Here is a 26908-nt window from a genome sequence, read left to right on the forward strand (position 1 = left end):
CCAAAATGTTTCTCTCTTGGATAACTCATTAATCATGTCCACCCCTCGCCAATGCCTCTTCATTTCTTCTATCCCATAAAAGGTTAGTAGACTTGGATCGCTATTATGTTTAACCTTTTTTAATATTGTTAAGATGTTCACTTATTCTGGTTTTCAATAATCTACTAGTTCTCCCCACGTATTGGAAATGGCAAGGGCATTCCAAAACATAGACTATATGCGATGAATTGCAGGAAATTAATGTATCAATTTTATATTCTCGACTAGTTGATGTAGACTGAAAGGACTTCCTCTTTTTTTTTTCAAATTTTTATTAACCGTCTTACAGGTCTTACAATTTATACAGTAGAAAAAACCTCGTAAATTAGGAAATAATTTTATATCTTTAGGAGTGTTCAAGACATTATGGACCAATCTGGTTCTTAAAGACCCATTTTTTCTATATATGAATCTAGGTTTCTTAGGTAAGATATTCCTTAAAGCCTCATCTTTCTGTAATATCGGCCAATATTTATTGAATTTACCCTCAATCTTTTTATATTGGTTATTATAATTTGTAATAAAGGCGATGTTATCTCTATTAATACCCATTTTTTTTACATGACAGAAGAGTATTCCTATTTCTCTTGTCAATAATATCCCTTTCTGTTTCCAAAAAAGATTTTTTTATACCCCTTTTCTATAAATCTATTAATTAGCAATTCAGTTTGATCTACAAAATCTTTTCATACTATTTCTTTTTATTCTTGTAAATTGACTTCTAGGCGTATTGTATAACCTAATCTTGGATGGTGTCCACTCGAAATGGAAATATAACTATTTTTATCAATGTCTTTAAAAAAAGTTTTAGTGTAGATCTGTCGCCTATTCTTATAAAGGGTAAGATCCAAAAAATTAACTCTATCAATGTCACTAATCACAGTAAACTTCAATCCATACCCGTTTTCATTGATATACTTCGAAAAGGCATTAAGATCATCTATTGTGTCCCTCCAAATCATCATAATATCATCAATGAATTGTCTGTATCGTCACTATTCACCTTTTATTTAGAGTTTAGGTTTGCTGCGTTTATGTAATTAATTTTGTATTTTGTTGTGTTGTTTTTCATCGGGCGCTTTTCTTTTCCTTTGAACTCAGCTTTAAATAAGAGTTTTTTTGGCAGTCAAATTTTCAATAGCAATGCCAAAATTTCACAATTTCTACTAGGGGAAGAAAACTTTTGAGCACAACTGTGTACTATTTACAAAGCGTGTTCACTAAACTGCTATATTGTATCATATTTATGACACAGGTGAAAATACTCTTCAAAATCCTATGGATGTGATATCACTTCCAATTCTGGGAGTGGTGTGAATCATGGAAGATTTACTCCACCACTGCTGATGTCTTGGGGTGGTAAAGCTGAAGAGATGATTAATTATTGGCATTAAGGGGCATTGTATGAGCCTTCCTCCTGTACTGCGTGATATGTCCCTAAATCTTGCTTTACATGGGTGAAGACACTGAAATTGTCATACAGAATATCACGGAATGCAATAATGTAAACCTGTCCCAGAATGTTCTCAGTCAGTCCTGTTATACTCACTGTAAATTATCTATCCGGCTTGTTGTCAGAGCTTCCATCAGTTCACTGAAATAAGGACCTTCCAGATTGTTATTAGACAGGTCCAATGTCCTCAGTGTCTGGTTATTTCTTATTCCAAATGCCAGGTGGGGGCAGGAACTGTCTGTCAGGTGATTACAGGTCAAACTGTAGAAGAGAAGAATGTCACTAGAAAAAAATTTTCTCCCCCAGGAATGAATGTAACTACAGTGGGGAAATAATTATTCGATCCCCTGAAGATTTTGTAAGTTTGCCAACTTAGAAATAAATGGTCTATAATTTTTATCATAGTTGAATTTAAATGATAGAAACAGAATATCAACCAAAAATCCAGGAAAAACACGATACAAATGTTATAAATTGAGTTGCAGTTCAGTGAGTAAAATAAGTATTTGATCCCCAAGCATTTGGTGGAAAAACCCTTGTTGGCAAGCAAGGAGGTAAGACGTTTCTTGTAGTTGGTTACCAGGTTTGCACACATCTCAGGAGGGATATTGATCTACTCTTCTTTACAGATCTTCTCCAAATCCTTAAGGTCAATTGGCTGTCACTTGGCAAGTCGAAGTTTCAGCTCCTTCCATACATTTTCTATGAGATTAAGGTCTGGAGACTGGCTAGGCCACTCCAGGACCTTTAATGTACTTCTTCTTGAGCCACTCCTTTGCTTCCTTGTTGGTATGTTTTGGCTTATTGTCATACTGGAAGACCCATCTACGACCCATCTTCAGTGTTCTAGCTGAGGAAAGAAGGTTCTCATCCAAGATTTTACAATACACGGCCCTGTCCATTGGTCTCTCGATGTGGCAAAGTCCGCCTGTACCTCTAGCAGAGAAACAGCCCCAAAGCATAATTTTTCCACTTCCGTGCATTACTGTAGGGATGGTGTTCCTAGGGTCATAGTCAGCATTTTTCTTCTTCCAAACACAGCGAGTTGAGTTAATGCCAAAGAGCTCAATTTTGGTCTCATCTGACTACAGCACTTTCTCCCAATCCTTCTCTGAATCATTTAGATGTTCATTGGCAGACTTCAGATGAGCCTGTACATGTGTTTTTTTTGAGGAGGTGGAACTTGTAGGCGCTGCATGATTTCAGTCCATCGTGATGTATTATGTTACCAATGGTTTGTTTGGTGACTGTGGTCCCAACTGCCATGAGATCATTCACAAGCTCCTCCTGATTAATGGTTATTTTGCATTTCTTCAATTTGCAAATAATCACTCCAACAGATGTCTCTTTCTCACCAAGCTTCATGCTGATGGTCTTGTAGCCCATTCCAGCCTTGTGCAGGTCTACAATCTTGTCCCTGACATCCTTTGACAGCTCTTTGGTCATGGTGAGGTTTGAATTGAAGAAGGAGATTATGTGGACAGTTGTCTTTTATACACATTATGAGTTGTCATTAGGAGCACCTTCTTAAATTGACAGGACTAATCTGTGTGCCACATGAGCACATAGCCAGTCTGTGGGAGCCAGAATTATTGTTGGTTGGTAGGGGATCAAATACTTACCATATTTTTCGCTCCATAAGGCGCACCTGACCATAAGACGCACATAGGTTTTAAAGGAGAAAAACAGGAGAAAAAATATTCTGGACCAATGGACTGTGGACACAGTACAGGAGATGACCAAGAGACTGCGGACACAGTTCAGGGGATGACCAAGAGACTGCGGACACAGTTCAGGGGATGACCAAGAGACTGCGGACACAGTACAGGAGATGACCAAGAGACTGCGGACACAGTTCAGGGGATGACCAAGAGACTGCGGACACAGTACAGGAGATGACCAGAGACTGCAGACATAGTACAGGGGATGACCAGAGACTGCGGACACAGTACAGGAGATGACCAGAGACTGCGGACACAGTTCAGGGGATGACCAAGGGACTGCGGACACAGTTCAGGGGATGACCAAGGGACTGCGGACACAGTTCAGGGGATGACCAAGGGACTGCGGACACAGTACAGGGGATGACCAAGAGACTGCAGACACAGTTCAGGGGATGACCAAGGGACTGCGGACACAGTACAGGGGATGACCAAGGGACTGCGGACACAATACATGGGATGACCAAGGGACTGCGGACACAGTACAGGGGATGACCAAGAGACTGCGGACCTTTGGGGAGGGAGAGGGAGCGGGTACCTGAATTTGACAGGTACCCTCTCCCACTTCCGCTGAGTTGTCCTCCCGTTAGTGTGGGCACCATTGCGCATGCGCGAGAAGCGCTGCGCTTTGTGAATGACGCCAGAAGACGCCGGACCATTCACAAAGCACAGCGCTTCTTGCGCAGTGGGCACCCGGCTGCACAGCCAGGTGCCCACACTAAAGATACCGGCGCGGGAAGACTGTACAGTGCTGGACCAAGGAACAGGTAAGGTCCTGCTTTAGAGAAGAGCTGAGCGGCCGGCCCGGTATTCTGACATGGTGGCGGCGGCGGAAATACCGGACCGGCCGGTCCGTATTCACTCCATAAGACGCACTGACATTTTCCCCCTTTTTTGGGGGGAAAAAGTACGTCTTATGGAGCGAAAAATACAATGTTTTACTCACTGAACTGCAACTCAATAAACAACATTTGTATCATGTGTTTTCTGTAGATTTTGTTGATATTCTGTCTCTATCATTTAAAATACACCTAAGATAAAAATTAGACCTCATTTCTTTGTAAGTGGGCAAACGTACAAAATCTGCAGGGGATAAAATCTTTATTTTCCATACTGTATTCTCTACATGAATGGTACTAGATTCTCTTAATCAAAAACATGTAATCAATTTATAAAACTTTTTTCAATCAGATTCACCTGTCAGACTTTTAGGTGGACCTGAATATAAACTCATAAATCCAATCAGGGGTCCACAAACATCCCCTGTCAAAATGCAGACAAAAAAAATGTCTGCTTTGAATTGGCAGGGATCTGTGTCAGAGATCCACTGCTAAATGTAAACGCACATGCCTGTGTGAAAGGACCCTTTCCTGTAAGATCTTTTTCATGGAGTATATCACAGGGCACAGGAAATTAATAATTCTTAGACAATTAGTCCAGGTGGTTGGACAATGGCAAATTGTGAATCTTAACTCAACCCTGCATAACCTCTTCCACTCCCAGGATTGCTTCAGAATCACTGCTCACTGCAAATCGCAAGAGAAGCTAGGGAAGGGAAGTGGAGATCCAAGTTACTGTCAAAACTCATCCATTGGAACTCTTGGGGGCCCTGTCTTTAAACTGTATGTGGGGCCATCACGATATGTAATGGCAGCCCTGTCTGACTATGTTGGAATACCATGCCCTCCTGGGCCAATTTGGAACTATGAGAATCACCCGGATGCATTCCCTCTCTAACTTCCAAAGCAGACAATGCACATGTCTGAGAGGGGGAAACATAAATCAGACTGAACTGTTCCTATAGAGTCACAAGGGCACACCACAAAAGCTCAAGAATTACAGTTTAGAGTTGAATCTGGATGCCAGAAGATCTAAATCAGGCATTCCCCATCATAGATACCAAAACACTTGGATGGAGAGACCACTCTCCAGGATCCAGACCTCGATGTCTTAGATCAGGGTTTCTCAACCAGGGTTCCTCCAGGGGTTATTAGGGGTTTCTTGAGCAATAGATAATGTCTACCTCTCAGACAAGTTCCCACTGACACCATTGATCTTTTTAGCCCAAAGCATAAGGAGCATTCTTTCCAAAGACGAATGTATCACGGGTAACTCCTGCCACTGTCTTGATTAATGATGTATATCACTGCTGTGGCATCATCAGATTTGACCCTGACAAGCAGACCCTGAAGCAGGGGTGTACAATGATGAAGGGCAAGGGGATTTTCTTGAGCTCCATAAACCTGGATTCTTCCAATGATCATATCTCCTGAATAGATAAAAATCCAGGACACCTCCCTAGCTTGACAGACCGGCATCCATTGTCAATACCTTCCACACCATGGGTAAAAGGGATTCCGCTGAGCTGGACAGCCACTACTCCAGGACTATCCTGGAGCTGTTATTCAGATGCATGGGGCAATCCAAGGACTGTGTCCATTTGTCCCATGCTGTCAAGCACTATTCAGGAGTGACATTTAGCACACAAGACCACCTTAAAGGAAGCCACCATTAATTCCAACACCATCATTCTGAAGCAAATGGAGGGACATGACAGGGCCCATACCTTGGACTGGGGGGGGGTCAGAACTTTTTTTTCTGAGGAAAAATAATACATTCTAGAGCCATGTCCGGGACCATGCCCAGATACTGCTGGTGATGTGACGGATCCAAGTTTTGGAGATTTTGCATCAGCTTCTGTAAAGTCTGAACCCTTTGCTGCAGATCATCCAGATACCCAAAAATGGGGGGCCCTCAAGCTTGTGGCAGAGCCAACACTGGGGCCAGCACCTTTGGGAAAACTTGTGGTGCAGTGGCAAGGCTAAAGGACAGAGCCACAAAATAAGTGTTTGTTCCCTAATGCAAAATACAGCACTGATGAGGAGGAAAAATGGAGATGTGTGATCCACAACACTGCCCCTAGCTACATCGCCAACCTCATCCACAGATACCGCCCAAATCGCCCACTCCGCTCCTCCCATGATATCCTCCTCTCTAGCTCCCTCATCACCTCCTCCCATGCTCGCCTCCAGGACTTCTCCAGAGCCTCTCCCATCCTCTGGAACTCCCTACCACAGCATGTCCGGTCAGCCCCCATCCTGTCTGCCTTTTAGGCGATCTTTGAAAACTCACTTCTTCAGAGAAGCCTACCCCACCTCCACCTAAGAACTGTACTTGAATCACCTTCGCCAGATCATCCCCCGCAGCTATCACCTTTTGTATCACCTCCCCCTTCCTTTAGATTGTAAGCTCCACGAGCCCTCCTATTCCTTCTGTACTGAAATGTATTGTAATTGTACTGTCTCCCTTATATTGTAAAGCGCTGCGCAAACTGTTGGCGCTATATAAATCCTGTATAATAATAATGTGTAGGCTAACAATTAAAACATTAAAAAAACAGGAGATATAAAATCTGATTGTAAGAAAGCCAGCGGCATCCAGCTTCCTAGTATCCAGTGACCAATTTTAAGATCCTGCACATACACAGGCTTATCATGCAATGTTTTAAATGTAAACTGCCCCGTTATATTATCTCAGTCAGTCCTGTTATACTCACTCTAATTTCTCTATCCGGCTTGTTGTCAGAACTGCCATCAGATCACTGAATTGGGGACCCTCTAGATGGTTCTTAGACAGGTTCAGTGTCCTCAGTGTTGGGTTATTTCTTATTCCAGATGCCAGGTGGGGGCAGGAACTGTCAGTTAGGTTATTATTATCCAACCTGTGGAAGAAGAGAAGAATTTTACCAGAAGAAAATTAATTTCTTCACCAGGAATGAATGGAATTATCCTCTACATCAGAAGTCTTTGATTTTTCCAAACAATGGGCCAGTTTACTGTCCTGCAGACTTTAGGGGGGGGGGGGGTCGGACTTTGCCCAGTGGAAGTAGAAAATGGCTTGGTGTCAGTGGATATAACCAATGCCCCATCATTGGTATTAGTGGGAGGAATAGTGTCCCATTGTTGGTATCAATGTAAGGTATAGGGCCCCATTGCTGGTATCTGTGGTCCAAATCACTCATGTTTTAGCATTCATGCCTTGTATCAGTGTGAGATATAGTGACCCTTTGTTGGTGTGAGTGGAAGAAACAGTGCCCCATTGTTGGTGTTAGTGGGAGGAATAGTGCCCCAAAGGCTTTACAATGGCAAGCAAAGGGCCACATTCAGCCTTTGGGCCGCAGTTTGGAGACCACTGCTCTAAATGAATGAAACTCATTTCTCTTACTGGAATCATTTATATTAGATAACTTTATAAAACTGCAACAAAAGGAATTTTATACGAAGAATGTTAAAATGGACTAGACCCCCTAGTATTGTCCTCCATATGTAGAGACGGTGATATCTCCATACACAGGACGAGCACAGAATACCACTGACATGACTCGTATTGTGCTATCATCTCCTTGTGTATGGAACATGAATTGTATATGTGTTAGAGATTACTATCAGTAATCAGGGCCTATCCTGATGTTGGGCAGAGATTCTGTGGCCTTTAGGTCTATTACCTCCCCCTTTGGCCTTCAGGTCTTTTATCTTAGGGAGAGCCCCTCACCAAGTACTTGGTAGACTTGCTTTGGCTTAGGTAGACCATGAAGTACCTTGTCCCTGTCAGGAGCCTTGCTCCCCAAAGGAGTTCAGGATTAGAGGCCCTTCCTTTTCAGAGGATTGGCCATTTCTGTACCTTCTTTGCACTTTCGTGTGTGCCGTGATTCACAGTTCACAAGGGTTTGACTAGCACTGCACTTTGGAGCTTAAAAAAAAAGTTCTTGTAGATCTTTTGACAATACTTAAAACCTTTTAGTTTTGCTTTGTAACTACAATAAAGACACTATCTTGTAACATGTAAATGTCATTTTAACTTTGTATCTCTGAAGGATGAGACTCACTATCCTATCTTTATTTTGAGAATCTCTAAAGCTCTAGTTACACTGTCAGTAGAAAACAACATTCTCAGATCAGCTGATGGGAGGAGTGGTTCTGATATAGAGAAACCATGTTGGAGTTACTTTCAAATACAGATTTCTTAATTGTTTACTATATTAAGAACTATAAGAGCTCTCTCACTGATTGATACTCACTGTAATTCCTCTATCCAGCTTGTTGTCAGAGCTGCCATCAGATCCCCGAAATGAGGACCCTCCAGATTGTTCCCAGACAGGTTCAGTGTCCTCAGTGTCGGGTTATTTCTTACTACAGATGCCAGGTGGGGGCAGGAAATGTCTGTCAGGTGATTACCAACCAATCTGTAGAAGAAGAGAAGAATGTTACCAGAAGGAAATGAATCCCCCCCCCCCAGGAATGAATGGAACTATTCTCTACATGGATGGAACTCATTTCTCTTTATTGGAATCATTTATATTCGATCACTTTATAAATCTCCAGGAAATAGAATTTTATAAGAAAAATGTTATAATGGAGTAGACCCTCCAATATTGTCTTCCATGTGTAGAGACGGTGATATCTCCATACACAGGATGAGCACAGAATACCACTGACATGACTCGTATTGTGCTATCATCTCCTTGTGTATGGAGCATGAATGGGATCAGCAGACAATGTGAGGCCGGATTGCCAATGATTGGATGGGAGGATTTTTATCTGATATTGTATTTATCTCTGCTAATGAAGAATTATTTAATCCAAATATATGATTTAGTTTATTATTTGAATATTAAAATTTCATATTGCTAGGGCCTAAGAAAACTTCCTCCACCCCTTTAAAATTCTTTGGGTTGAATGTATGTAAGAATAGGCCTCTTGAACAGCTAATTGTGTGCAGATGTATTTATCTCAAAAGCATGGGAAAGCCAAGCTATAAAGTCCCTAAGACATTTGAGAGCAGTGTTCCTCAACCAGATTGATTTGGGTTTTGCTGATTTCTATCATCCAATCGTGTGCAAGCAAAAATACTTTTTTTAATCTTTCTTGCACCTGATTAAGTATTCTTTACAAAGTGAAGCTTTACTGCATTGACATTTACTAAGAAAAAAAAGTGCAACTTCACTTTCAGAGTCCACAGTCTATTGGCCTTTAGTAAATCTGCCCCAAAGTCTTCTCTTCCTCTGAACCAGTGGTCTCCAAACTGCAGCCTGGGAGCTGGATCTGGCCCTTAAATTGCCCTTATCTGGCCCTTGGGGCACTATTCCTCCCACTGACACCAACAATGGGGCATCATTTCTGTCACTGATGCCAACAATAGGGCACAATTCCTCTTTGACACCAGCGGCAGGGCGCTATTCCTTCCACTGACATCAATGATGGGACACTATTTCTTCCTCTGACATAAATCATGACACCAACAATGGGGCAATATTTCTACTATTTGTTGTTATCATGTAGGAAGTTAATAGCCTACTATGTGATACCATAGTAGTAAGGATTTAAAGGAGGCATCAAGGGTCTTGTAGACCTCTAATGTCACCTCTTTATCCCAGTGAAGCTGGTTAAGCAGATTGTGTATGATCAGCTGCTTCCACAGGCAGCGCTGCCATGAATGACAACTTCGAACCCAAAATGATGACATGCTTGTTGCTTCTTTGTTCATTCACCATAGGGGAGATCAGCATATGAATGTTTGCTAATCTCCCTCTAATCTACCCGCCTACGCCCATCATGCTGGTTCCAGGTTCGTAGAAGGGAAGAAGAGCCTAGGATAGATGACAAAGGTAATGGGAGAGCGGTACCTCTAGGGGTGTGATCACTGATTTCCTTCCATTGTAATCAGATACCCATCATATGAGTCCTAAAGACACAAGAAGGACATTGAAGTCAGGAAAACGTGGGGATAATCAAGCGGGGGTGGTACCTTTTAGGGGGCTGTGAAAGTGATGATCACTGATCTCTCTCAGCTCTACCCAGCAACACCAGACATACCAGTCACAGGCCTGTAGGAGGGACAATAAAGTCTGGAACACATGGTGTGGATGGTTGAGTTAGGGGGGTAGAGGTGTGGAAGTGGATCATTTCCACCAGGAAACCAACAGTCAGTTTGTGCTTAAAGGCCCTTGCTACCAGCTGTGATTTATAAATCTTGCTGGTAGACAAGTTTTTAAAAAATAGAAATACAACAAAAGGCCCTCATAGAGGCCAAGAAAATCTTGCTATACAGAATGAAGCAGCAGCTTCCATAGTAGAGGCAGATGCCCTAGAAACCCCCCATATATCCTGAACATAGTGGATGCCACAACAGACTCGGTCCAGAGCCAAAATCCCAAAAGTCCTTGCAACTTATTTCAGAGTATGTCGGTCAACATTCTAAGATAATTAGGATTCGCCTAGAAAAGACAGGGAAAAATGCCATTGAAGAAATAAACTAAAGAACCCATGCCGCACCATTTAATTCAGTCAAAAGCCTCAAGAGAACTCCAAGCAAAGTCACACCCCTCATGGTGGACTCCCTATGCATGTGGTACCTGAGACTTCAAGTTGTCCTGTAGGGTTAACCTTCTTCATGCCAGAGAGGTACAACACAGACCACCTTAAACCAGAGACTCTTAAAAGTCCTTTGATGTTTGCTCCAGTGAGGATAAGTGTAAAGTATTGCAACTACCTTCTGGGGAAGATGAAGGGAGCAGTACTTTTCCACATTGTGGCCCTGGATCAAATGGCAATCCATCAAACATAATTTGAAACCCAGTGATATTGTTCTTGTGAAAGACTTAGACCTGAAAAAAGTCTTAAAGAATTAAGTGGCCTCTAGGCTTTGTCAAAGAAAGGAGAAACACTAATTAGTAATTTACAGGTGAAACTCGAAAAATTAGAATATCATGCAAAAGTTCATTTATTTCAATAATGCAACTTAAAAGGTGAAACAAATATATGAGATAAACTCATTACATGCAAAGCAAGATAGTTCAAGCCGTGATTTGTCATAATTGTGATGATTATGGCTTACAGCTCGTGAAAACCCCAAATCCACAATGTCAGAAAATTAGAATATTGTGAAAAGGTGCAATATTCACCTGCAAAGGGTTCCTGAGCCTTTAAATGGTCTCTCAGTCTGGTTCAGTTGGAATCACAATCATGGGAAAGACTGCTGACCTGACACCGTCATTGACACCCTCCATAAGGAGGGAAAGCCTCAAAAGGTAATTGCAAAAGAAGTTGGATGTTCCCAAAGTGCTGTATCAAAGCACATTGATAGAAAGTTATGTGGAAGAGAAAAGTGTGGAAGAAAAAGGTGCACAAGCAGCAGGGATGACCGCAGCCTGGAGAGGATTGTCAGGAAAAGGCCATTCAAAAGTGTCGGGGACTTTCACAAGGGGTGGACTGAGGCTGGAGTCAGTGCATCAAGAGCCACCACACACAGATGGATCCTGGACATGGGCTTCAAATGTGGTATTCCTCTTGTCAAGCCGCTCCTGAACAACAAACAATGTCAGAAGCGTCTTACCTGGGCTAAAGAAAAACAGACCTGGTCTGCTGCTCAGTGGTCCAAAGTCCTCTTTTCTGATGAGAGCAATTTTTGCATCTCATTTGGAAACCAAGGACCCCGAGTATGGAGGAAGAATGGAGAGGCCCAAGGACCCCGAGTATGGAGGAAGAATGGAGAGGCACACACTGCAAGATGCTTGAAGTCCAGTGTGAAGTTTCCACAGTCTGTGTTGATTTGGGGAGCCATGTCATCTGCTGGTGTTGGTCCACTGTGCTTCATTAAGTGCAGGGTCAACGCAGCCGTCTACCAGGAGATTTTGGAGCACTTCATGCTTCCTTCTGCAGACTAGCTTTATGGGGATGCTGACTTCATTTTCCAGCAGGACTTGGCACCGCCCACACTGCCAAAAGCACCAAAACCTGGTTCAATGACCGTGGGATTTCTGTGCTTGATTGGCCAGCAAACTCGCCTGACCTGAACCCCATAGAGAATCTACGGGGCATTGCCAAGAGAAAGATGAGAGACATGAGACCGAACAATGCAGAAGAGCTGAAGGCCGCTATTGAAGCTTCCTGGTCTTCCATAACGCCTCAGCAGTGCCACAGGCTGATAGCTTCCATGCCACGCCGCATTGAGGCCATAATTGCTGCAAAAGGGGCCCGAACCAAGTACTGAGTACATATGCATGCTTCTACTTTTCAGAGGTCCGATATTGTTCTCTGTACAATCCTTGTTTTATTGATTGCATGGAATATTCTAATTTTCTGAGATTGTGGATTTGGGGTTTTCATGAGCTGTAAACCATAATCATCACAATTATGACAAATCACGGCTTGAACTATCTTGCTTTGCATGTAATGAGTCTATCTCATATATTAGTTTCACCTTTTAAGTTGCATTACTGAAATACATGAACTTGGACGATATCCTAATTTTTCGACTTTCACCTGTATATGGAGAATTGGCAGATCATTCCAAATTAACAGAGAAATGTGATTAGTCACAATTGACCTTTACCTAAAACTCTTGATGTTGTGTAGAGCCGGTAGAAGTTTGCTCAATCCTTCACTCTGAATAATGCATGAATTTAGATTTACTTCTGTATCTCTGCAGGATTGAAGGATAAAAGACAGCACAGAGCAGTCCAGAGGGCTGAGGTGGACACCAGAAAAGTCAACTTTCTTTGACCCAGTGTGTTGTGACACCAGAGCCTTATTCCTGGCCTCATAGATATAATAGAATACATTCAAATTTGTTTTGCTTCTTGTATATATGGAAGTTTTTGGTTCTGCAATTTTCTTTTGGATCCAGGTGATGACATGTTTGGCAGCCTGAGTAGACAATTCTCCCACATGAGACTTTAACATGGATCTAGTAGAAGAGTCTGAGAGACCACAGAGGAAACGGAGGAATATTTCAGCACGGCCATCTTCGTAAGATTCAGCCTTATCAAGTGTTTCCTGTAATCTGTCAGGTTTATAGTTAATTAAATAGACTAAAGCAGCAAAAAACTCCTGAAGAGTGAGATGTAAGAAGGTGTAATCCACATCTGGAGGCTGACCAGATTACATCATGAAAGATGAAAAGAGATGTTTATCATTTCTCACACTGAATGACTCCAGATGACGCTCATCAAATACAATCATGTGATTCATGACTCCATGCTCTGCCATCCACCCAATAGATGTCAGCAGTTCTCGGGCAGTGTGACTGCCATCTTTATTCTGGCTGTGATTGGCCAGAATGTTGGAGACAAAAGTCACAAAGAGTTGTGTCACTGTTTTAGGTAATGATGTCATCAGCTGATCGGTGATTGTTGGTTGGGCTCTGAAGCACATTGATAACACTGTACAGATGATCCAGCAGTATGCTGGGATATAACAGAAAGTGTACAGCGTGTCATTCTCCTGCACATGATGAAAAGCCTTCTCTGACCATTCCTCATTTCCAAAGAAATTATTGAAGAAGATCCGTCTGTCTCTTTGAAGAAATCCCATGATCTCAGCTATTCTCTGGAAAACATCGGTATCAACCGATGCCAGTCTGGTTGGACGGCTGGTTATCAGTACAGAGCAACCCTTAAGAAGAATCTGTCTCACCAAACTGACCACAATCTCACCAAAGTGTCTTCTTTGTTTTGGGTTGGACAGTTTACTTAATCTGAAATCTATTTGGTGAATACTTTCATCTAAACTATCAAATATAAATAGAAGTTCCTCTGGATCCTGTAACATATTTCCAATCTGACTCTCCAGATATGGATATTGTTGAAGAATCATCTCCTCCAAGCTAACCTCTCCCAGTCTATTAAGGTCCCGGAATCTGAAGAAGAAGACAAAGGCAAATCTCTGATAGTGTTTTCCGGTCACCCAGTCATAGACAAACTTCTGCATCAGTGTGGTCTTCCCTATTCCTGGCACTCCGCTCACCATTACTGCATGTGGTACACATTGGGACTGGTGGTTCCATCGGAACAGCCTGTTGGGGGAAATATGTTCCAGTCTAGTGTGTGTTTCCTTCAAGCATTCCTCATGTTTTACCCCTGTCTGTATTAGCTCATTCTGGGGACGCTGCCGGAACTGATCAGTGGAGACTACAATCAGCTTCACATAACGCTCATTGATGAGGAATCTTTGTGGTTCTAGGGTAGTTCCTGGGGGTCTATGCTCCACTAGAGTCTCAGTCTTCTCCATCAGATGATGTTTGTGCTTTTTCTGAATATCTGGGAATAGGATGGAAATATTTTATAACAAAATGTCACAATTTCGTGTTTAGTCTAAGCAAAACTTCAATTTATGTTCTTAGCACAGATCTTTGGGAATATACTACAAATACATATAAATAAATTTTCATTCAGTGAGAAAAATAGAATTGTGCTGTTTGTATAGCATTCCTGCAGTTCTGTTGTCAGTCCTTGATGCCAAAAGATGACATATCCCCTGGCCAGCCTTGCTGAGGCTATATTCACAGTGGCTACCGGTGGGAGCCATGCTGTCACAGAAGTTGTGATTTGTGTACAAACAAGGGAGTAGATTAAAGAAATGCCTGTAGTCATATGCCTTCTGCATGTAGCACCATCCTAGGAAAGCTAGGTGAAGCTAGTCGATGATTATTATTATTTTTTAGATAGAAGGCTGAGCAGCAGCCTGGGTGATAAATAGTCAGTGGGGGCCAAATTCAGGTCAGGGCTGAGAAGCTCTACAGATCAGCTCTCTGAAACCCTCCCCTGATCTAAAGACTTTGAGAATCCTCTAGAACTCAGTGGGCGGAAGCGAAAAGTGGCTGATCTGCATGCTCAAGGGATCCTGACCAATCCCCAGGCAGGAGGCTTGGCATAGGGTTGGGACAGCCTTTAAGCATGGCTGAGCCTGCTCAATAGGGAGGAGAGTTCGGGTGGAAGATGTAAGAGCAGAAACTGGAGTGTGCAACCTGGGAGAAGGCCCAGCAAAGGGTGGATTTGGACAGAGGGAAAGCTGAACCTCATGGGCCCCCTGAGAGAGGATCATCTGTGGAGTTATGGAAGGAGCCAGTCCAGCAGTAGGCCTGAAGGCAACTGCCAACCTACAGTCTACAGAAGAGGAACAGTGAGTACTTCTACGCTCCCTGGACAAGAGTAGGAGAGAGAACATTTAGGTAGAAAACCCGAGTAGCTCCTGCTGGACTGTATGTTTAAAGTGTCAGATTCTAGATCCCCTTGTCCAGTGGTTCTTACACAGGCTGGAGAGCTCTCCAAGAAGAGAAAACTCTTCTGTGCATTTTACTTAGTTTCAGGAAGTTGTCTTCAGTTTAACAGTTCTTTGGGCATCCCATGTATCCCTCATCCCCATCCAAGTTCGAATCCCCTAATAACATCCAAAAAGTTCAAGTATTGTTTACGGTCTCTGAAGTGCACGTGTGGAAGGAAATGTGTGTTGCCTGGCTGTGCATGACGATAGGGGGACCTAAATCTTCAGCAACTCCTAAGGGGGTAGTGCTACATGTACAGTATATTATGGGATAGCCTGCTTGTTTGTTGCAGAATTCATATTACTTTTTATGAATACACGAGGTAGGATACGTTGTAGAAACTAACTGATTGTAGTTAAAATCCCCTTGTGATTAGCAAATCATATAAAAATTTTTTCTTAAAGTCTCGCCTTTTGCATTATGTTATGTTACACCCAGGTTTAGGCTGTAATATGTAACGTGGTGCAAATGTCTACAATCAAACCACTTCCCCCATGGCTGCAAGCAGGGATTCTTCATTTTTGCATGGCTGTAGCGTTCCACCTGCATAGCTGTGTCATTGGTTTACAGAGATCTGTGACTGAATAAACTACATGTTCCGTCTGTTACTGAGGCAGTCAGACTTGTAGTTCTCTGTGAAACAAAACTGTGGTAATCAGTGCACATAGGCTCAGTTCACACTAGTGCTGTTCTGCGGACCACAACTGGGTAGCCCATTCTTTTGAGTAGACTGCCATGCCACCCAAATTGCAGGGAAATGGTCCCTGCATCTTTCCAGAAATCGCAGCCAACACTGGGAACTGCACTGCAGTGTGGTTCCCAGTGCGGGTGGTGTGCCATTAAGATTACTGGCACCTGACCAGGGGTCCCGCATTTTGAGTGCGGGTGGTTGCAGCTGCGGGACAAAGTGCTGGTCCCACAGCTGCTTCCACCTGCACTAGTGTGAACCAAGGCTTATAGTCCACTGATACTTCTAGCTCTCGAACAGAACCCCATTTTAGTGTTGCCTAGGGCAGCACAAGAGCTAAGTACACCACTGGGTATCGTTGCATCCCTACATTCCTGTATATTCTTTACCTCTCAGCTCCGGAGTCAGTGACTGTCCAAGTTCATCCAGCAAAATCTGCTTCACCAGATCCTCACCTGTAGAAAAATAACTCAATAAAATCTATGACATGATCCTATACTTTTGAGGCATACACACGAAATGATGCATTGAAAAGATGTCTAAACAGGCTGCATTGAATAAAGCATGTTTTTATTTTTATATATTTGTAGTATACAGACTGTGGACAGAACGTGAACTTTCAACAATACCATCGTACACGCTTTGATAAACGGGACATAAAAAGCTAAATGATCATTAAAGGAGAAGTTTGGGATTCTTAAAAAAAATTTGCAGCTGTCCCCCTCTGGGTCTAAGACGGAGAACTGGGTGACTGCTGATCACTCTGTTCTTGGTCTTACCTGGAGCAGAGAGTGGTGACTGTTAGTCACCACTCTTTTCTCTGCCCCTCCAGTGCAGTGTGAGAGCCATCCAACCCGGGGTTTGCCCCAAAGATATCAACTACTGGGGAATGCCACAAATGGACTTTTATTCACATGGCCTTTGCCTTTTGTAGGTAAGCTGGGGCAGTACATTGCCTGGTTAGGAGTAGGGACGGTTTCATCTGAGTTCTTGTTGAACTGTTCAGTCTGCTCTTGGGTTTGGTATTGTTGCTCTTTAAAGCACTAAACTTTGCCTTCTGCTTGGTCTGATGTCCTTTGAAAGGGGTGCACTGCAAGTAACCGGCACCATTGAACACTTAGTCTACAGTTTTTGATCACTGGCACATGGACTATGAAGAGTCAGCATGTTAAGAGTTATTCTGGTACACGTTATACATGTGACTGCTATGAGCAGCCAAGGCACAGTCAACAAGCAGCCTGTCATAAAAGTGTACCTGTTGTAGCTCTAATTGCCTCTAGCCACCAGGGAGATGTTGTCGGCACTTCCTATGCCACATTCTATCTCCCACAGCAACTGGAATTGAACTGCACTACAGAGATTCCCATCCTGTACAGAAACAGAGTTAAAGTCAAGTGGACGATGAAGTCCATGCTATGTGCTGGATGGAGTTCCATCCTTCTACCAGGGCCGGTAGTGGAAATGATGGACAAGTGGCTGTGGTCAGTGTTCAGCACAGCCCACTTAATTGCAAGCTACAGTGGAAGATGTACATTTTCATAGGGACCCAGGAGAAACTGGAGAGGAGTTGTGCCTGGTGTATGTTAATTGTTAATAGTACAGGCCTACCTTAAAGGTTAGGTTCACCTTGTGGAATATGTTACACGTTTCACCCGTTTTTAGGGTGGAACATAGAACATGTTCCCATAGCTGCAGTAGTGCCTGCCGCGCCCTCTCCCTAGTACGGGGAGAAGTTTCCCTGTGCTATCTGTCAGATTTAAAAATAGCGTGGCCGTGCAGGGATCTGCCCACACGACTGCGTCATTCATTCACTGACTTCCGTGAATGAATGAACTCCAAGTCCCGACAGCCTTAGCAGCTGTGGGCTTTATTTATTTATTTATTTATTTATCGAGTTTATATAGCGCCAAAGGGTTTGCTCAGCGCTGTACAATAGAGGGGGGGACAATACATGAAACAGAACAGTAACATCAAACAGTACACAAGGGGTAAGAGGGCCCTACTCTTTCGAGCTTACAATCTAGGAGGGAGGGGGTAGAGGCACAGGAGGAAACGGCTGTGGGGGATGGAGTGGTAGGAGGAGGGAAGGGCAGCGGCTGTTAGGTGAGGGTGGGGTAGGCTTCCCTGAAGAGGTGGGTTTTCAGGGAGCGCCTGAAGGTGAGGAGGGAAGGTGACAGTCTGATGGATTGGGGTAGTGAGTTCCAGAGGATGGGGGAGGACCTGGAGAAGTCTTGCAGTCGTGCGGGGGAGGAGGAGACCAGGGAGCAAGATAGAAGGAGGTCCTGTGAAGAGCGAAGGGTACGGGTAGGGTGGTACCTGGGAATCAGGTCGGTGAGGTAGTTAGGGGCAGTGTTGTGAATGGCCTTATAGGTCAGGGTGAGCAATTTGAATTTAATGCGTTGGGCAATGGGGAGCCAGTGGAGGGAGAGGCAGAGGGGGGTGGCAGAGGTGGAGCGGCTGGTGAGGTGGATGAGTCTGGCAGCTGAGTTCAGGATGGTCTGAAGCGGGGAGAGTTTGCACTGGGGTAGGCCGGTGAGGAGGGAGTTGCAGTAGTCAAGGCGTGAGATAATCAGGGAGTGTACGAGTAGTTTAGTGGTGTCTGGGGTAAGGAAGGAGCGTATCTTGGCGATGTTCCGGAGGTGGAGCCTGCATGTGTTTGTAAGTGATTTGATATGAGGTTGAAAGGAAAGGTTTGAGTCCAGAATGACGCCAAGGACTTTGGCTTGCTGGGCGGGATTGATGGTGGTGTTGTTGGTAGTGATGGAAAGGATGGGGGGGGGGCGCGGGCTGGGGGGAAGACGAGAAGCTCGGTTTTGGAGAGGTTGAGCTTGAGGAAATGGAGCGACATCCAGTCGGAGATGTCGTTTAGGAGGTGAGTGATGCGGGTGGAGAATGTGGGGGTGAGGTGAGGGGTGGATAGGTAGATTTGAGTATCATCAGCGTAGAGGTGGTAATTGAAGCCGTGGGAGTGTATGAGTTTGCCAAGGGAGAAAGTGTAGATGGAGAAGAGAAGGGGTCCAAGGACAGAGCCCTGGGGGACCCCAACAGAGAGGGGGAGGGAAGAGGAGGTGGCATCGTTGTAGGAAATGCTGAAGGAGCGTTGGGATAGATAGGACGAGAACCAAGAGAGAGCGGTGTCTCTGATGCCAAGGGAGAGTAGTGTCAGGGCAGGGGCCGAGGAACGGACAGGCAGGCCCAACAATGTAACGCACTGGCTGACGACAACCACCACCCAGAGACCGAAGTCCCTCAGGGCGCGGAGTCTAAGTCCCAGGCTGCCCTTCACCAGGGCCCCTGATGGTGGGGATGGACTTGACGCAGCCAGGAACCAGGTCGCGGCCCCCGAGACACCTCAGCTGCGGTAATGGCCGCCGCCAATGGCGTGTAGCTGGTGGAAGAGACAAAAGAGTAGTCAGACAAGCCGGGTCTACAACAGGACAAAACAGTACAGGACAGCAGACGAGAATCACAGGTCACGAGCCGGGTTCAGCAACAGAGGGTCAGATCAAAGGAGAATATAAAGAATAGTCAAGTCACAAGCCGAATCAGATACCAGGAGAGTCACGAGAGTCAGAACAGCGTAATAGCAACACAAAGACACAAGACACAAGTGCAAAGAGCATGTGCGGGCCACAGGCTTATATGTCATCAGCCACACCCCTCTGGGGGATGGACCACAGAGACCTGAAGGCATAAAAGGATTCCCATCATGCACAGCAGAATCCAAGATGGACGCCAGCACATGGAGTAACATAACCTCAGGGAAAAGGTAGGACCTTGACAAGTAGTTTATTAAGGAGGAGGGGGTGGTCGACTGTGTCAAAGGCCGCGGAGAGGTCCAGGAGGAGGAGGACAGAGTAGTCGTCTTTGGCTTTGGCAGTTAGTAGATCGTTGGTGATTTTGAGTTTTCAATGAACTACCACGGCGCTGTGGTAGTTAATTGAAGCTTCCTGTCAGAATATCTGTTTGCTCATACATCCCTTACACCCCATATGACAAGCAGATATTCTGACAGGTCAGGAGACCTGCATGGCTTCCACTGATTGATGGTGCAATGCTTTCAAGGCTCCTTTTGGACAAAAATATTAAATGCACAACTGCAAAAAAATGTGCATTTATTATTTTTGTCCAAAAGGTGAACTTATCCTTTAAGGCTGAGTATTCCCCCATGGTAACCTCAGCCTTGTCTCAGGGCATTGGTGAAAGTGGCAGAAAGTAAAGGTACCCCATGTGTAGTAAAGTTGCCTTGTATAAGGTGCCTAGCAAAGCTCAGAAGAACCCTTCCTGGGGTAGACCTCCAATGTGACTCACACTTGGCACCTAATGAGGAGAGTGTCAGGGCTGGGCTCCTGCTACTTATCGAGCAGCTCTTTTCTTTCAGTGCTCAGAAGCTGCTCAGCTGTCGGTTAATTACCAGCCTCTCGTCTCCACAGCAACTCACCTGGATACCATTACCTGCCTCATTAGTCCAGCCCACAGTCAGCCCCTTTTGCTATTTTAGCAGCTTAGCTCATTTCCTCCTTCCCCTTGCTGATTCTATGATATCCAGTGTGTTCCTGCCTGTGTTCGTGTGTACAACTCGGTCTGGCTGTCTTCTCTTCCGATTCCTATTCCTGATTTCTGGCTCCTGACTACGCAGACTTCTGGTTTCCTGACCCTGGGTCATCTGATTACCCGCTCTAGCATCCAAACCCTGGCTTCTGTTTTGACTACATTCCTGAACTGTGTTACTTTTTCTATTTCATTAAAGATGTGATTTTAACTGCACTTTCTGTCCCTGCCTGACTTCAGGTTCCTGACAGAGGGGAACATGGATGAGGTATCACCCACCTACCCTACAGGATTCAGGAGCCAATTGTCAATCAGGTATCCGGGTGGAGCATCTCTGACATCAACCAAATATGGGCTTTAGCCTGCTGTTCTGGGTCACAAGAGAAGACAAATAAGTGCACTCCTGTGACACCCATGAGAAGTGCAGCCAAGAAAGTTTTGGCCTTACTTCTTTCATACTTACCTGGCCTTCTGCCTGTGCCTTGGGGCTTCGCTCTCTTGAAAAGCTACTCCTTCAGCATCCAAAACTTTCCATGTGTTCTATTCTTGCATCCCCCACTGCACAATGTGGTTCCCCCATCTGGCTGCAACATCCCTACTGTGTCCTGGGATTGTCACAATTGTTATTGCAAACACAAGGTCCTGTTACCTCTCTGTGTGATCTCATCCAGAACCGCCAATAAATTCGGATGAGAACGATCTTTCTGTAGTGCATAGAGACATTCCCAGAATCCAATCACGGCTTCTCTTCCCCGATCCTGAATATCTTGTAACAACGTGTGAGAGAAGGCAGCCCGGCTCATGTGTTTTTCCCTGGCCAAGAGGGTCTGAAAAACAGACAAATCTGCAATTAATAGCTAGAATTATCTACACACTATTATCCACTTACCAACTGCCCTGTAGCACATTTACGTGATTCTGCATTTCTAGGTAGGGGGCACGCACACATGCACTGCCCGTCCTATGCTGTCATTGGCTCCCAAAGGTGTCAATCACCCGGTCCGGGACAGTGATTTATGGCTGGGACTTGGTGATCGGCGGAGCAGCTGACAGGAGAGAGATCTGCGAGTGTAAACAAAACAGATCTCTCTCCTACCAGCAGGGACTAGCAGAGAGATTAAAAGCAGCATGCACCATAGTAAAACAGCACACAGTAAAAACACTTCCCAACACACAGTTAACCCTTTGATCGACCCAGATGTTAACCCCTTCCTGCCCAGTGTCATTAGTACAGTGTCAGTGCAAAAATAAAAAAAAGCAGAAGTGATCAAATACCACCGAAAGAAGGCTCTATTTGTGGCAGAAAAAAAATTACATCAATTTCATTTGTATACAGTTTTACATGACTGTGCAATTGTCAGTTAAAATTATGCAGAGCTGTATCACAAAAAAAAAAAGGTCTGGTCATGAAGGTGGGGATAAATCTTTCGGAGAGCAAGTTGCTATTAAAAAAAAAAAAAAAAACTGATCCAAAGAATAAAAAAAATGGTATAATGAAAGTGTTACTAAACCCAGGACCCCGCATTCACTATATCCGCTCTACCCCAACCCTGCATTCATTATATCCGCTCTCCCTCAACCCTGCATTCACTATATCCGCTCTCCCTGGACCCCGCATTCACTATATCCGCTCTCCCCCGACCCTGCATTCACTATATCCGCTTTCCCCGAACCCGCATCCACTATATCCACTCTCCCCGGAACCCCGCATTCACTATATCCGCTCTCCCTGGAACCCCGCATTCACTATATCTGCTCTCCCCGGAGCCTGCATTCACTATATCTGCTCTCCCCAGAGCCTGCATTCACTATATCCGCTCTCCCCGGACCCCGCATTCACTATATCCGTTCTCCCCAGACCCTGCATTCACTATATCCGGTCTCGCTGGACCCGGCATTCACTATATCTGCTCTCCCCGGATCCCGCATTCACTATATCCGCTCTCCCCGGAACCCGCATTCACTATATCCGCTCTCCCCGGACCCTGCATTCACTATATCCGGTCTCCCCGGACCCTGCATTCACTATATCCGGTCTCGCTGGACCCGGCATTCACTATATCCACTCTCCCCGGACCCTGCATTCACTATATCCACTCTCCCCGGACCCTGCATTCACTATATCCACTCTCCCCGGACCCTGCATTCACTACATATGGGTTTTAATAAATCAATCCCAATATATTGCAGTTCATTTAGAAATATTTCTGCCTTACTTCTATGTTTAAGACTTTTCGAGATTTTAGTTCCTTCAGGAGGACCCCAGTGTCCATGTTCTCCAGGATGTAGGTCAGGTCATCTCTGTAATACTCATATATCCTCCTCAGTGATGGATCATCATATGCTGACAGCTGGTGACGGAATCTCCTGATGTCCTCTACAGAAACACAGAAAATACATTTACAGGATTGTGGCTTGAACTCAGAACTCAAACTATCATTGAGGAAATCTATATATTTTTATCTTTTCATCTTTGCTTTGTAATACTGAGTAATTGTTTTATAGTGTTGTATTTTTTTTTAAAGTTTAGACACCTCAAATAAATATGAGGGGCGTTCAAGTCAATCCGGGGCTTTTGAGTTTCTTTAACAAAATAAATAATTGCAAGGAGTGGAAACTGCATTTATTTTTCAACATCCTCCCCTGCTACATTTATACACATATCCCAGCATTTAACTAATGCCTGGAAAGCTTTGGCATAGAAAAAATTTTCAGTACTCCTGAACCATCCTAGGACAGCCGGTTTCACTTCCTAATCATTGTGTTCACCATTCCCACAGAAAGATTTGTCTCTTGTGCATTTTCACGATGGATTAAGTATCCATTATCCAGGATCAGGCGTTCTACACGCTGAATGTTCACAGGAATGACTGCTGTGGGCTGGAAACCACCATGGCCGGAATCGTCAGTGATGGATGTATGGCTATCTTTGAAACGTTTATAACGTTCAAATGTTTTACTGTGGCTGAGCGTTTCATCACCATACTGCGCTTGAAGTCTTCCGTAGATATCCATGAGTTGTACATCTTACTTCGCAAGAAACTTCATCACCACGCGCTGTTCCATGCCCGTACCAACACTGTTGTCTGCCATCTTGATTAATGGTCTCTGGACTCTGTACTTCATTATTTCACAGAACACTGCGAACGAATGACGCAGCTGTATGGGCGGAGCTATTTTTAAAAAGCAACAACTAGCATGGGGATCTTCTCCCTGTACTTCTGTCACGGGGTGGGGGGTGCAGCAAAACAGGTGGAACATGTAACATGTTCCCAAAGGTGAACTTATCCTTTAATAAGATCCCTACCGCCCTATAGCAGAAATACCACACACACACGATTTTGCATTTCCAGGTATGGGGCGAGCACAAATTGCGCGCACGCCCTTCCCGTGCCACCATTCACGGCCGGTGATTACTCGCCAGCGCAAGGTGATTTCCGAGGATCTCCGATGGGGAGGAGGACTGTTTTGTTTACAAACAGTTCTCCCTGTCAGCTCTGGCACACTGCATTGGATGGCTGTTCACAGCACAACCATCCAAAGCAGTGTGATTACAGTGAAGCACACAGGCACCATCCCCTAGTAAAACACTCCCAGCACACAGTTAACCCTTTGATCGCCCCTCATGTTAACCCCTTCCTGCCCAGTGCTTTTAGTACAGTGTCAGTGCTTTTGTTAGCACTGATCACTGTATTGGTGTCACTGGGGATGTCAGTGATACCAAGTCAGTTCCCCCCAGTTTCAGAATGTCCACTGCAGTCCTGCTAAAAGCCACTGATCGCTGCCATTACTAGTAAAAAAAAATATTAAAAAATCCCAGCATCTATACCACCATTTGTAGACGCTATAACTTTCACGTAAACCAATTAATTTACACGTATTGGGATTATTTTTTTTTAGCAAAGACACGGAACAGAATACATTTTGGCCGAAATTTATGACGAAATTTTACTTTTTTACTGGACATGTTTAATAGCAAAAAGTCAAAAATATTGTTTTTTTTTTCTCAAAACTGTCAGTCTTTTTTTTTTTTCTTTTTTATAGTGCAAAAAATTAAAAAACACAAAGGTGATCAAATACCACTGAAAGAAGGCTCAATTCGTGGGGAAAAAAGGACCACACAATTGTCAGTTAAAGTAACGCTACGTCGTAACGAAAAAAATGGCCTAGTCGGGGGGGGGGGGGGGTGGGTGTAATCCTCAGGAGGGCGAGGGGTTAATAATCCAGCTTGATCAGATTATTACAGCATCACACAGAAAACTTGCATACAATATGTGCTTTTAAAATACATTTTAAAAAAACTGAATAATTTTAAGCCTTCACAAAAAAGGAATATTATTCACAAAATTCATGTGAATATGCATCTTTTGTAAATTATTTACTGGGTTATTTAGTTGTATTTCTCTGTAAAGATGATGTAAATAAAAGGTAACAGAGTATTGCTGCTTACCAGGTAATTCTCGTGGGTAAGATATTTTCATTTCCAATCTTTTATTTGTTGGCAGTTCATGTAAAGCAGAAATTAGTTTGTCATGAGACACCTGACAGAATCATCGCTTTTTAATCTGCAATAATAATAAAGTTCAATGAATACATAAATCAATACAAATACCTACACAAGAAAAGAGCCATACAAAAGATCCTTTAGGTTGCATTCACACGCTGTACAACAACATCTTGGGGTAGATCTACTAATACTGGAGCACCCAGACTCTGGTGCAGCTGTGCATGGGAGCCAATCAGCTTCTAACTTCAACTTGTTCAGTTGAGCTTTGACAATAAAACCTGGAAGCTGATTGGTTTCCAATGCAGATCTAAAAAAATTTTTGAAACATTAAAAAATAAAAATGTAAAAATAAAAACTACTGATACCATCCACTACCCTACTGACACCAACCTCTACCCTACTGACACTGTCCACTGCCCTGCTGACACTGTCCACTACCCTACTGACACCAACCTCTGCCCTACTGACACTGTCCACTGCCCTACTGACACCAACCTCTGCCCTACTGACACTGTCCACTGCCCTACTGACACCAACCTCTACCCTACTGACACTGTCCACTGCCCTACTGACACCAACCTCTGCCCTACTGACACTGTCCACTGCTCTACTGACACCATAGACTCCCCTGACACCAACCTCTGCCATACTGACACCGGCCACTTGCCTACTGACTAAGACTGTCCATTTTTAACCACTTCCTGTCTGCCCTATAGCAGAAATACTGCTACAGGGCAGCGCGGGTGCGCAAAATCATGTACATATACGAGATTTTGCGTTTCTGGGTAGGGGGAAATGCATCTCATTCGGCTGTCAATCGTGGGGCCCCGGCCGGTAATTACCAGCACTGACATTGAAGACTGTTTAGTTTACTAACAGTCCTCCTCCCTGTCAGCTCGGGCACACTGCACAACACAGCCATCAAGAAATAGTGTGATTACAGTCAAGCACACACACCCTGCCCGCTAGTAAAACACTCCCTGCACACAGTTAACACTTTTAACCCCTTCCTGCCCAGTGCCATTAGTACAGTGTCAATGCTTTTTTTTTTTAGCACTTATCACTGTATTGGTGTCACTGGGGATGTCAGTGACACCAAGTCAGTTCCCCCCCATTGTCAATGCCTGGCGCAGTCCCGCTATAAGTCACTGATCACCGCCATTACTAGTAAAAATAAAATAAAAAAATCCCAATATATATGTATATATATGTATATATATATATATATATATACTGACATTTGTAGACGCTATAACTTTCACGTAAAACAATTAGTTTACGCGTATGGGGATTGTTTTTGTAGCAAATACACGGAGAAGAATACATTTATAACGTAAATTTATATTTTACTGGACATGTTTAATAGCAAAAGGTCAAAAATATTGTTTTGTTCTCAAAATTGTTGGTCTTTTGTTTTTTTAATAGCAAAAAAAAAAAAACCGCACAGGCGATCCAATACCACCGAAAGAAAGTTCAATTCGTGGGGAAAAGGATGTAAATTTAATTTGGGTGCAGAGTTGCATGACCGCGCAATTGTCAGTTAAATTAATGCAGCGACGTAACGCAAGAAGAGGCCTGGTCAGGAAGGGGAGGAAATCCTCTGGAGGGCGAGGGGTTAAGGTAGGCTAAGTTTGTATTTTTGCAGTGACGTTTGTTTTATAATATCTTACTTTGTTTTCTATATTTTGCTACATTTTCCTTGCTCTTTAGTTAGGGCTTGCTAATTAATTTTTTTTTTTTTTTTTTTTAAATGGCGCTGAACCCCGGTGATCTCTTTGATCTCTTTCATGTTGTCCAGGTAGATCTCCACCTCTCATATGTTGCCTACCTCTGGTTTAGACCTTGCAGGT

At 43.9% G+C, this 26908-nt stretch overlaps 1 pseudogene across 1 annotated transcript; it reads right to left on the reverse strand.

Moving 5' to 3' along the window:
* Positions 1 to 12599: 12599 nt before the first annotated feature.
* On the reverse strand, positions 12600 to 25100 carry LOC149434341 (NACHT, LRR and PYD domains-containing protein 3-like; annotated as a pseudogene). Its single transcript, XR_016308763.1, has 5 exons — positions 25002 to 25100; positions 22768 to 22928; positions 21201 to 21378; positions 16390 to 16455; positions 12600 to 14308 (listed from the first exon to the last, which is right to left on the reverse strand). The product of XR_016308763.1 is annotated as an NACHT, LRR and PYD domains-containing protein 3-like (transcript).
* Positions 25101 to 26908: the final 1808 nt, after the last annotated feature.

The sequence above is a fragment of the Staurois parvus genome, unplaced genomic scaffold (assembly GCF_062004578.1).
Source record: "Staurois parvus isolate SC_StPar_1 unplaced genomic scaffold, SC_StPar_1.0 ptg001769l, whole genome shotgun sequence".
NCBI lineage: Eukaryota > Metazoa > Chordata > Amphibia > Anura > Ranidae > Staurois > Staurois parvus.